The sequence below is a fragment of the Protomyctophum parallelum genome (genome assembly GCF_964188405.1).
Source record: "Protomyctophum parallelum genome assembly, chromosome: 23".
Lineage (NCBI taxonomy): Eukaryota > Metazoa > Chordata > Actinopteri > Myctophiformes > Myctophidae > Protomyctophum > Protomyctophum parallelum.
This window is the reverse complement of record NC_139715.1, coordinates 16,567,161-16,581,344: the sequence shown is the minus strand read 5'-3', so window position 1 is coordinate 16,581,344 and position 14,184 is coordinate 16,567,161.

The following is a 14,184-nucleotide window of genomic DNA, read 5'->3' as shown; positions in this document are numbered from 1 at the left end:
TTTTCTATCTATTATATTTATTTATCAAATAATAATATTTTTGTATTGTCCTCCGGTGTCGTTTCCCCTTTTTCGTTATGGCCCCAGAGCCAGCCATAACAAACCCAAACCAGGTCATGTGAGGAGCACCAGATCTGGAGCGTACGTTGTCCGATCTCCACTGGGGACTGGTGCAATTTCCCCCGGCAACAGCCATGAGACTTTCATCAGCTTTTCATTTGGGAGAAATCCAAGTGTTTGCTTTGTTTACTTTCCCCAATCCTTTATAGAGTTACAGTAATGACAAGCTAGTGTCATAATGTTTGCAACGCATAGCCTGTTTGGTTGACTACAGTACCTCCATTAAATGGCTGTTTTAATCTGCAAGTTGAAGCACCCGGCCTGGCTTGTCATCTTTTGATATAATGGGTAAACTGTAATTTTGGGGAGCACCGCCAAAACAATTTAGGACATGTCGTCCCATTTGTGTCTATTGTGCATTGTCCCATTTAAAATAGTTACTTTTGTGCTGTGTGAGCTACGTTTACTCAAGCAAATATATAGGCCTCTCAATTGTTTGACAAAACAAAACAAAACATGCTTACACTTGTACATAACAGACTCAGTAAAATAGTTAATTCTCCTTTTGGGTTACCCTTCCCCAGAACTGGGAATATTTGATAGGACATGCATGGAACAAAAGAAAGTGATTGATTATCAATGTTGATTATACCATATTATGGTTTTGATGACCAATGGGTAAAGTATTGAGATTTCTACTTACATGAAGTGTTTGATTGCCTCTGGTTCTCAAATCTACCACTAAAGGTATTACTACTGCTTTGGGTCTGATTGAATGGATTCATCATAGATGATGGTGCGTAGAACTGTATATTTGTATGTCTTTAAATGTGTTGATGAATTGAAAATGGAGGACCCTTATGTAAACAAGTCTGTGCTTTTTCTGGTTTTATCCTCTTTATTACAAGTATTGACCTGTACTTTCCTTGAACTGAACCATTCTACAAACTGTTAATACAATGTTCAATCAATCAATCAATCAAGAAAATGTTTCCTTGGGTTCAAGGTGCAGTGAGTGACTGTGCCGTGTATAGCCACCTCCAATGGGTCATATTTCCCTTGTAGGGTGTAGCCCCATAGATATATAAGAAAGTCTAGATGGTTCACCCGCACTGCTGGTCATCAATGGAGAGCGACGTCGATACGTGGCGTCCATCTTACTTTGGTGCAGCATAACATTGTGTCTATGGGGCATGTACTTTTTAAATAACCATAACTTCAACTTTCAACCGATTTTCAAGCGGTGTGGATTGTTAAAACGTCGGAGACGTCTGCATACTTATATGCTTTTATATGACGTTCATATAAAAAAAATGACATTAAGCAGATAAGCATCCTGAATCATAGCCACGTTGATAACGTTTGTAATAAACGAACCCGTTTGTAAATCAGTCAAGATTTGAGAGAGTTATGAGTATTTTTGTTTGAGCTGCCATAGAACATACTGTACTGTAGCAAGATGGCCGCCGGGTGAACTACGGAGACTCCGTCCTGAGCCATCTAGCCTTTATACATGTCTATGGTGTAGCCCTACCTGATCAGAAGCCTAATACCGTAAGTCATCTGACTGAATTCAAACCCTGGGGAAATAAAAAACGTGTGAGAAATAAAACGTATCACACGTAGCTTGCAAAGTTAGTTCAGTCAGGTATACTCGAGCGGGTTCTTGCTATGCTCAAGGGACAATGTATTTGAGGGGTTAATATGCTGCATTTCTGTGTGTGTGTGTGTGTGTGTGTGTGTGTGTGTGTGTGTGTGTGTGTGTGTGTGTGTGTGTATACAGTGTTTGCAAGACCCACACGTCATACGCTGATGTGGCAGTCAGCTGACCCATTGGGTGGGATATTAAAACCTAGACTGCATGCACTCTTCCTGCCTTCCTCTGCATATGGTTCCTGGTTGTTGTATAATAAATATTGGTTAAATCTATTTGTGAGTTATCTGACTGAACTACTGCTCAGCATCTGAGGCTCTATTTTCATCCATGCTAAATCTTTTTGAATAGATAAAATATCCAATCTACAATCTTCACGTTGTGAGCTTGTAGATTGGCTATTTTAACTATTCAAAAATGTTTTTCAAAATATAGTAAAACAAAAAATGCAAAGTAGTTTAGGGTTAAGGGGTTTAGCATGGATGAAAATAGAGCCCCCAGGGTTTGAATTCAGTTGAAATGCAGTATAGGCCTACTGTTATGAATTATGACCTTTATCTGCTTGACCCAGTACATACGCAGATGAGAATGATTCAACATGTACGTACTGTACATGTTGAATCACTCATCTGCGTAAGCGTAATTGACACCCTTGATACCAGATGCATGTTTTGTTCTTACTCATTCTGTTCTTTTCCTTGTCTCATATCTTCTGGTCACATCACGTGTCCAATACTAGCTTATATATCAGGGGTTTTCAACCAGAGGTCCGGGGACCACCAGTGGTCCTTGAGGGGATTCCAGGTGGTCCCCAGCTAAATGATGGAAAGTTGGCAACCAAATAGACTCTTATAGATCTTTAACTCTTGAGAGCGTAAAATGGGTCCATTTTACGCTCTCAAGAGTTAAATCATTGTTAAACATCTGCATTACTTAGTTAATTTACAAGAAGTTAGAGAATGGAAAATGTGGACAAAATCCTATCCAACGATAACAACATTCTTTAGTTTTAGGTCAGCAAGTCTAAGGGCATTTTCGTCACCACTAAACCCCTTATCCCTAAACTTCTTTGCCTTTTTATTTTTTTTACTTTTTTGAAAAACAAAATTGAATAGTTAAAATGGCCAGTCTACAAGCTCACAACGTGTCAATGTAGATTGTCAAGTTGAACTATTCAAAAAAGTTTTTGAAAATAGTAAAAAAAAAAAGGCAAAAAAGTTTAGGGATAAGGGCTTTAGCGGTGACGAAAATGGAGCCCAATATGTCATCAAATGGTGGTCCGTGGCTCAAATGCTGAAAAAATAATGTTAAAAAAGGTTGAAAAACACGGCCTGGAGTCCTCTTGTTCTGCACGCACACAACTGAAACGTCACTCACCCGTACTTAGAGGAAGACTCTTAAAAACACCACAACACATGCATGGTCAACCGAAATCACAACACCTGCCCAACAGCGTGTGAAGTGTAACAATCTTTTGCTCTCTCTTCAGTGCCCAGTTGCTTACAATCCAACAGTGCCATAAAGGCTACTGGACATTCCCTCTATGCTTAGACACTGACTGAACACAGGACGTGTTTGCACAGTAAAGGCCTATTCATACTCCAGTTTTAGGCGATAAGGTTATTACCTTATTATCAGTAATAAAAACAAGAGAGATGTGTTTGGGTGAGCGGTGAGTCGCGTACAACCGCGGTGTAACGGCATGTTGTAGTTTTCGGTGGTCACCTTATCATCTAAAACTGTAGGAATAGGCCTTAATTGGAAGATACTGTAAGTGCTGCCGATGTATCAACCTCTTCTTCTTCAAAAGCATACTGCTCTAAATGTATTGTATTGATTCAGGCCATTGAAGAGAATACATGACAGAGTGTTTGCGGCTCCCATTTCCTTCTACATACAGTAACGCTCACACAATGCTCAAGACATGCTGCTGTATTTGAAATGCTTTTTCACAGTCACACACACACACACACACACACACACACACACACACACACACATCTAGCTGTGACTGTGACATACCTCACAAAAATATCCGGAGTGTTAATTCAAGGTTTTGTTAAGTCCTGTATGTCCATGTGAACACCTACGGTATTTTACCGTACCTATATGTCCCCCAGGTTCTACAGTATGTTATGTTCCCCACCCCTTGGCCCAGCAATCCATCTCCAGGTTCAATGTTCCCCTCTTAACTTAGGGTTAGGTTTTGGTTTAGGGTAAATTTTATTGTTGCAAGCAGGGAACAAAGAACCTTTTTTGAGGGGTGGGGAACATAGAACCTGGGATTTTGAGTATAGGGTAGATTAGAACATGCCTTTATATTTGTTTGCGCTTTGGGTTCTTTATTCTGCCTGGCTCATCTTATCTCTGCCCACAATCTATACACACCAGAGAAGACACGCATCTCACACACACACACACACACACACACACACACACACACACACACACACACACACACACACACACACACACACACGCCTCTGCTTTTCTTTACCACCAATTTCCCACTTCACAAATTCCTCATCCCTGCCTTGCCTTCTTATCTCCGTTCGCTCCACGCTCAGCTGGAGCGAGAAACGTTTCCCCTTCGCTTGTCAGATGATAAATGAGCGACTGGGCCCTCCGCCGCACGGTGCACGAGAGAGAGAGAGATGGTCGGCCCGCCCTGCAATAACAGATGGCCTCCAGAGAGTGGCAAATGGCAATGCCTTCCATCGAGTGCTGGATCAATGAGTGGCTCCAAACTGAGACAGTGTGGGTATGAGCGAATAAGGGCCCCGTGTTCGATGTCGCCAGCAAAATGAGTGAATATAGCATCACAATCGGTTTTACCACTTGAACCCTACATACTGTACATGTGTATATAGTACACCGTCTATTTTGAAATAGGCAATCTACAATCTCACAACACGTTGCCTTACGACACACTGTGATAGATCTGCTATTTTCTAAAGATCTTGAGAGAAGAAATAAACAAGATAAATATTTGTCCTTGTCATGAAACTATACTGTACTGGTTTAAACACCATCAAGATGGAAGCTCAAATAATCAACAACGCAAGCCTCCAACAAACACAACACTACAAAAAAAACAAGCCCAAAGTTGGCAACATTGCCCTTGTTTGCCACATTTTGAAAGTGCACAGCAAAGTGTTTAGAGTGTAGACTACGAAGTCCTGTCGGTGTTGCATAGTGGCTTTAACCCATTTAGGCCTGACGTCGAAATAAAAAAGTCTTCTAATTCTAAATCATGACAATTTTCATGTTTCTATATCAGTGGTGCTCAATATTTCATGTCAAGGACAAGGAGGATGGATGTAATTGGCCGCCGACCCCCATCTGAAAATATGTTGTTCCAGGGACTGCCCAGAAGCAAAGATTTGATTTAAAAACGTTTGCTCTGAAAGAATATATATTCAAAGATTTGCACTACATTTTCACGTTTTTTTTCAAAAATAGCAGACCTACAAGCTCGTAGCGTGGCAACTAGTCACTAGAAGTGAAAGCCCTATAGCTCTGATGCATGTTTTTGCACCACCACTAAGCAGAACTGTTTAGGTCAATCTATTATTTATTTATTTCCCCCATTTATCCCTTCAACACTTGGTCCCAAACAACTAAAGATATCTCACAAACTGACTAGATTGCCAACCATGCCATTTTTGAGTGCTGCTGCATTCATACTTCCCAAAGTTTGGTGACTATAGTGTAACTCTAGCACCACCCTCAGACTAAAATGACAACTTTTCACACAAGATGTCTCATAATCTAGCTAGCAAACTGAATAAGGAAGTGGACCCCATGAACCATATCCTTTAGCGCCACCCGTATGCAACAATTTGCACTCACACTAAATAAAATAAAAAGTAAGTAAAAGTATCATGGAATGGATAGATTGCTGTGGCACTTACTTTGGTCCCAAACGATTAGGCCTACCAGTGGTGCTAGGAGCAAGCACTATGGGGCCACAACACTAGCGGGGCCTTTAGACTCTTTTAGTCATGTTTTTGAACAATCCAATAGAGAAGCACTAAGGGTTTGTTTGTGTCATCACCACATTTGGCCACAGTCAGAAACAGGCCCTAACAATGGTGATGGTGTCACAGGGGGACCACACTTGAAGTGCCTCCCTCCTCCCACTCTATAAAAAAGTGAAGGCTACATTAATTTATAGTGAAAGCATAGGCTCAGTGGCTCACCCGTCCACCACACATAAGAGACCATACCATGGCCCTGAATTCCATATTGGCCTATAGCCTACACTGCATGCGACTCATAATTCAAATTCAAATCACATCACACTGGTAAGGACCATTATTTCCCACATAAATGGCTTGTGTGGGGACAGGGCCTTTAGACAGAGTATGTCTAAAATAAAATATATCGTTGCCCAATCCCCCCCCCCCCCCCCCACACACACACACCAACACCCACCCCCACCCCCCTATTGCTGCTCTCCATGCCCGTGGTGCTGAATCACTTGAGTTGCATGACGCACAACGCAGCAAACCACACAGACTTTACAGGCACCAGTAGCTAAACGTGTAATAAAAACGTCTCATGGGTTTGAGGCTACTAAACGACCAGTTAAAAGACAAAAAACAAAATTTGAAATGGACCACAGCCAGAAATAATGGAAGCCTACCTTTTAGGAGAACAACTTCTTTCTTGACTTACGGTGCATGCAAAGCTGATGCAAAGTCGCTAATTACATCCAAAATTGCTTCCTCATTGGAGACACCTGCACATGTGGCAACAGACGCAGCTGTTTTTGACAGCAAACTAAAAAGCTTTCCATTGCGAGTATATTTACTTTGTACCGTGTGTGGATAATGTGCTGTGTGTTTGTCGTCGCTCGTTGGTTGTTTTTTGTTTTAATTTTATTATTTTATATGACAACAAGATGTCTGTGGACTCGACTGTGATTAGGGGGAGGGCCCGGCACATGCACGGTGCACCCCTTGCTGTAAGAAAATCTGCTATTTTGCTAATCTCCTTTTTGTTTTTTGTGTTTGTTTTTTTATCTCGAAAGTGTTTGAATATTGATTAAATGAGGGTTTTTACCCAAATCTTATCTTCTGGGGGTCCCTGGCACAAAACCTTTTCAGATGGGGGTAAATATATAAATTTGGAGGCCCTAGCTTAGCAAGAAAATATTTGAGAACTACTGACAGTACATGGCAGGCACAGGTTTCTGTTAGCCTGGCCTTGTGGTACCCCGAATATAAATGGTATCAATGGTGCCATCTCTTGTATTTAGTATGATTTATATACCACATATTTGATTGTATGTAACATATAGATTTTCAGATTATTAAGGTAAGGAGCTGGTACAGTTCAATTCCTATAGTAAATTATATACTTTTGTCAGTGCCTATCTATGCCTGACAGCCAGTTGAAGTGGCATGTGTAGTGTGGTGAGAGGTTCTGTTTTGTACCAGGCATGCAAGGATGAACTTACGTTCATGTTCTTCACCAAAACTCGAAAATACAGTACTGTATTGAAGATCCCTGAAAGATGCCTGCAAATTTAGGATGCTGGCACTACTGTAACCTGCATGTTCTGAAAATGAGCTCTGCAGAAAGAAATACAGTACAGAGTACAGAACAAAAAACAGCAGCGCTGTGAAAATGAAGTGTTGACTTCCAACCATGAGATCTATCTCTGTCTGAGCTACTGTACACTACAGTAATCTGCCTTATAAGCAGTCGGTAATGCAACACTCCAGCTGCATTTTTTATGATTCAAAGCGCTGTTGCAGCATATTGTGTTCTGTAGTTCTATTACTAGAACAAGGTGTTATCACTTTTTTTGTTCCCTATTACTCCAGTCTTCTCTTCCTAAAATTCATAAAACATTTACAGATAAGCCCTCAGGCAGACCTATTATCACAGCTATTGGACCATTATTAACAGAAATAATCTTGGCTAATTTATGCATTTGCTTTCTTCCTGAACAGAGATGCTAGGGTTTAAGCATCCCTTCCAGCCCATGGTGCACTGCACTTTTGCACTGCCAGTTTATCGCATTGGAAAATATTAATAATGTGATTATGTAACACTTTGCTTAATGTTCACTCTCATGCAATTTCTTTTAACTTTCTTTTGTGGCACTTAGTACCATGTATCATGTATCATTTATCATCGGAAATGCTTGCTTTCACAATTTATTTCCTATACAATGCGGGATGTTCACAGTGCTGCAATGAAGCACTGAAGAATATATGAAACGAGTTCAATCACTTGTGCAATAGGCTACAGTATGTGAAACCAGGTTCAATGTTCATCCATGACCTTTCTTTGTGAGTATGGAGTGTTTTTCTTCATATTTTCAATGGCAGTTAATGGGGATCCTTACAGTAAGTAAATATAAAAATACAAATCTTATAAGGGATCTTATGACAGATGTTTGGACCACCTTATCTCATGTGATAGTTGACATGTCTCTTTAACATATAAAAGGCAGAGAGCATTTCACTAGTGTTTAGAGGTGTAACATGAAAGGCTTTGGTACTGTTAGAATGCCTGCAAAGAAGATCTGAGCCTTTCTGATAAGTAGACAGTGTGCTATTAATAGTTTTAAAAATCAATGACAGAATCTAAAGATCAATGCTATCCACTTATAAGCACACTGACTGGAGTCCCCCAGGCCTCTAAGCTGCTGTTTTTGCCCGAGATTACATTTATTTTCCAAAAATAGCCAATTTACAAGCTCACATGTCACAAGCTCACAACTGCTATTTTCACTGAATGTTCCACCCCCCCTAGTGTAATGCACGCAGGACTGCATGGAGCTATATTCCCCTTTCTTTCGTAGTTCTACAATTAGTTTCTACAATGTTTTCAAAGCTCAAGTGGGTCCTCAAATAGCACAAAAAAAAATAACACAAAACTACGGAACTACATTTTCTCTGTTACATGTGCATACATTAAATGTCAGCACTATGGTCAGCACAGGCAAGACTGAAAATCCATAAAGTACATGGTTTTCGTGTTTCATGTTACATACATACCTGATAGTGATGCACTGCATTGTTGTATTAGCCTTTTAGTGTGTTGTACACTCAGTGTACATTAAGTGGTTCCTCCTCCGTCTGTGTGTGAATGGGTGAATGTAAAGGCAACATAAATGCACCATTTACCATTTGGATACAATATACAGTATATCGTAGATGGATAGATGTACATACTGTATATATATATACTATATTGTAGATATATAGATATGTATATTTCTCTATCATATTAGGCATACTGTATGGGGCACGGTGGCACAGTTGGTAGTGCTGTTGCCTCACAGCTAGAAGGTCCTGGGTTCGATTCCCGCTCGGGACGCTGTGGGTGCTGGCGGCGTGTTTCCTCCTCCGCCATCAGTGCCCATACCCGAGGCGGGGTTGGCGAAAGGGCCTTTCTGTGAGGAGTTTGCATGTTCTCCCTGTGTCCCCTAGGGTAGGTACCCTCACAAAAAACATGCAGTAATCCTGGTCACTAAACTGCCTCCCCCTGGCCAGCCGGGGCGCCTGATGGAGGGGAAAGGAACTGGTTGGAATAACGTGTTCCTTTCACGCGCTACGTCCAACCAGGGAAACTCCCCCCCTGTCAGGTGTAAAGGAGCAACTTGGACACTCAGGCATGAGTTCAAGTCCGTTGCTCTCCCCTTGTCCCCCATATATGGGGACTAGGTTGGTGGAGGGTGTGTAGAGCCCAGGATCACATTAGATGATTGACACAGGGGTGAAAAATGGGTTACAAAATTGTGGGATAAAATAAATATATAAAAATAAATATTAGGCATACTGTACATAAGATAAGCCAATGGTTATCTTTCTGGTTTTCGTCATAATATTGTCCATTTCATCCTTGCCCACCCATTCAATCAGGGATTAACTTGGGTAGAGGCCGGGGCTCCCTGGGAAATGGGAATCGAAAGGTCCCTGGTCCGCTGCCCGGTCTGCCCAGTCTATATGTCAAAGTGTCTCTGAGCAAGACACTAGATTCTTTACGATGTCTTTATCATCCACAAGGGAGAATCGTTTGAGAATCGTATTAATAGAACCCAATAGCTAGGATGGATAAATGCAGAGGACAAATTTCACGTATCGTATATGTCCAAATGTACAGTGACAAATCCCCCAACAACAACAACTGTGCGACCGAAGGTCGTGCTTACTATGAAAACGTGCATCTCCCGTCCGTTAGTTAAGCGTCTCCGTACAGTATATGGTATCGCGCCACGTGACGTGACATCTCGTGACATGCAGGGAGACCCTTAGATCTCCATATATGGGTGTCAGTCCATCATATGTCAGTATGACATCATCAAACCCTGCTTTTCATTGTGCATTTTTCGGTCAAAGTTGATCCCATGCCAAAGGATGTGTGCACGCGCAGATCTGCCCCAGCAGCGCGACCTTGACATCATCAGGGATCTCCACATATGGGCATACTGTATATGTAGATGGCAGGGGCCCTTCCCCATATTTGGGAATGTTAATATATGGCCATATCACACCTCCATAACTGTAACTTCATGCATCCATATATGGTCACGTCTTGTGACATCATGTGACATCATGGAGACCCTTCTTGTGCATTTTTTGACACTGACCTCATCTAACCCTGGATAACCATGCATGGAGAAGACTGGACCATCACCTAGATCTGCATATATAGAGCCGACCACCAACTCTACATCTGACCTCAAACCTCAAACCCTTATATCTCCATATATGGAGATATGGAGATCCATATGTTGATCTGACCTCATCAAACCCTGTACACTCAAGACACGCTCCATATATGGCCAGTACAGAATTCATTCCATATGTTGATCTGCCCCCCATGCCAGACCCAGGTGGATGCGTGCACGCGACCTCGCCCTTTATGGGCGTCTTACTGGTAATAGAGTAGACCTATTACGCAGTGAACTCCAGTGTATTATTTCTCACAGCTAAATTAAAGCCGTGTAGCAGTAGTGTCTGGGTCCCTTTAAGACCAGAGCTGGAAAATCACTGCCCGGTTGCATCATTATTGAGGACACACCTCCTCGCCATAAAGGTCCCTTGCCTCGTCCAAGACACCTAATAAGATGCCCTCGTAGTTCAGAACAAATGTTGTGACTGTGAATCAGCAAAACGTGGCCATGAATAGCAGCATTTTATAGACCTCTCAGCGTGCTCACTTGGTGGTGTGGCACGTCACAGGGCTGAGCACAGGGAAACCGTCGCCAGATGTTTACGGCCGTCTCGGCACTCGCATCGATTGCTGTTCATCAGTATAGCATCGCCAGGGGCATAGTAGCAATTATCTCCACTGTCAGACGATGAATATGTTACATAAATGACTAAGTGATTTCTCTTTGGCCTCGTCTGTATAGACTGATTGTCCAAACAGAAAGAGAAGTTGTCCACACACTGGACCATGCTAGCTAGAGTGGTTGGGCGTAAGCCAGACGATCATAAATCCTCTTATCACCTTTCGTATTCTTAAATTTCCTAAATATCTATCGCGTAAACTGTCTCTCTTCTTTTTTCTCTTGCTTTTGGCTTGTACAGTAGATGTGCCATTTTCATGTAGAATGAGAACATGAGAGGGCCATGGATAGACCCTTGGGGGACAAAGTATGTATTGTTTAAGTGGTTAACCACCCTAGGCCAGATGCTTGCCTCATGTTGATTTGTCTATGTAGGATTTGATGTATTGCCATGTGTTGTTCTTGCTTACTGTAAATGGATTAAGAGTACATTGTAATATTATTATTAACCTATACCTATACCTATTAACTTATACCTAGATTTAACATTTTGAGTGCTCGGATTGCCGCCTTTTCTTTAGTACACCTATTTTAGCATTGAGATGTGTACAGTTACCAGCCAATCTTAGAATTTTGCAACATTGGCTGATGTTGGAGAAATCACCTTTACGTCCAACATGGATTGAGATGGAATCTTCCTCAGTAAGGCCTGCCTCGTTAACTGCTCTTATTCATACCCCTATTCGTTTTTCTCTTACCCCTTATTCTAAGAATATTATTGTCAAATCCACACTTAAAATTTGGAATCAATTCAGGCGCCACTTTGGTCTACAGGCCCAGTCCTTCCTTGCCCCAATAACAGCAAACCCTTTATTCCATCCATCTTTGAGTGATAATGCCTTCTCTTTATGGTCATCACTTGGTATTACAAAGCTCAGTGATCTGTATATTGACAAGGTATTTGCCTCCTTTCAACAGCTGTCTGGGAAATATTCCCTTTCAAATCAACACTTCTTTCGATATCTTCAGATTCGCAGTTTTGTGCGTAGCCTTAACCCTGTATTTCCAAACCTTCCAGAGGCCACTGTGGTTGATTCCTTCTTAACTCCATTGTCGAGCACGAAGGGCCTAATATCGGTTATGTACAATTGTATTTTCTCTTTGCGGCCTACTTCAATAGAAAATATTAAGAACAGATGGGAAGAGGATTTAGGAGAAGAAATCTCAGATGGTGATTGGGAAGATATTTTACGTCTTGTCCACTCTTCTTCCATTTGTGCGAGGCATGGGCTAATCCAATGCAAAATCATCCATCGTGTGCATTTCACTAAAGTTAGGTTATCCAAAATATATGGTGATATTGATCCCGTGTGTGATAGGTGTCGTTCAGCCCCTGCCACGTATATACATATGTTTTGGTCATGCCCTTCTTTACGTAGGTATTGGACTAAGATCTTTGACACTATGTCGAGTAGTGTTGGGGTACCATTTGAACCAAATGTAATGACAGCTATTTTCGGAACCTCTCCCCCTGATCTGTTCCTGTCAAAATACAAAGCTCACTTGGTGGCCTTTACCACTCTCTTAGCTAGGCGTCTAATTCTGATGAAATGGAAGTCCTCTGCTCCCCCAACCCATCTTCACTGGATTAGAGATGTACTCCACTTTATTAAATTAGAAAAAATTAGATGTACCCTGAGAGGCTCGGTATCCAAATTTGAGGACACATGGGGCCCCTTCCTCGCACTAGTAAATGACTTGCAGTTTCAGGATATTCCAGATTGAATGAGTTTAATCCTGGATTTGAGCATGCTAGATTCCCGACGTAGCTGGGTTGTTCAGTATATTTATTATTAGGAGCCATGTGTGGATGCACTGCCACGTCCATTGTGTTTTGAAAGGGTGACCATTGACCATGCCATGTTGTCTTGTCTTGTCTTGTCTTGTCGTATATGTTTGTCTTGTTTTTGTTTTAAAACTTGGTTCAGGTTATGTGGTTTATATCAGTGTCGCTTCCATGTTAGCATAGGACTATGCAACTTTTTATTTATTTATTTTATTTTATTTGATGCTGCCACAATATTTTGTGTATGGTGCTCACAACAGTTATATATGTACATGTTATTTCTTTGATATGTTCCGTATGGGTGTGTCACATATACTGTCATTTTGTTTGAGTTACTGTATAACCTGAATCTTGAATAAACAAAACAGTGAAAAAAAAATGAAAAAAAAAGAAATAGCCGATCTACAAGCTCACAGTGCATTTCGATGTGACGCATTGTGAGCTACTTATTATTAAATATTATATACATTGAAATGGGAGATGTGTACAGTTATGCTTTTGTAAACCTGTTATAAACGGATTGTCTCCTCTCTGCTATAATCTCCAACAACACTGTTCACCTTTACATTTCTATTCCTATGGGTTTTGGTTTTACCTTTTGACACTTGCTCATGGATGTAAAAATCAGTCAGGCGTAATTAAAGTATGTGGCCTGTCTCTGGCTGCCACAAACAACTCCGTAGTGCTGCTACGACTGACAAAATCTTTCCGTTTGACATCGCAACCTTGCAGGTCACACACGCGAGGAGATCTAAGTGGCTGACATTCCGCTGATGCTTGGATCACATCCTGCTGTATGTCGCGTGGAAAGATCACCGTCCTGTCTGTTGAGCTGGCTGCTATGTTGACACAGAAAACAATTGAGTATTAAGACGGTACACAGTGTCCTGGTTATATGGCTACTGTATAGCCACTCTCCGCCTCCCCGGCCTGTTCTGTTTTCAGTGACAGCTCGAGGGGAAGAAGAGCGTGGATGGCGAATGACGCATTTCGAAACTACCTACTGTAAGTGCTGTGCAGTGAAAGCATTACCTTTAAAACAAATGTACGTTACAAAACAAGTTGCGATTTTAACAGCTTCTATTCACTTTAAATAGCTACGGGAAGAGGGGAATTAAAAAGCTTGATGATTTTTTAGCAAAGATTCCGGAATATTAGTAACCATACACCCATACACCCATTAGTAACCATACACCCAACCAAGTTGCATCCCACCTACTGTCTATTGCAAAGGCAACGCAAGACAAACACACCAGAAGAGCAGTTACAACTGAGCTAAAACATCAGAGAACACTTGAAGAGGAAAGAAACCCTGAGCCTTTTGTGGTTGCTGAACTGGAGAAAGTCCTGCAGGGCCTGAAAAGTGGA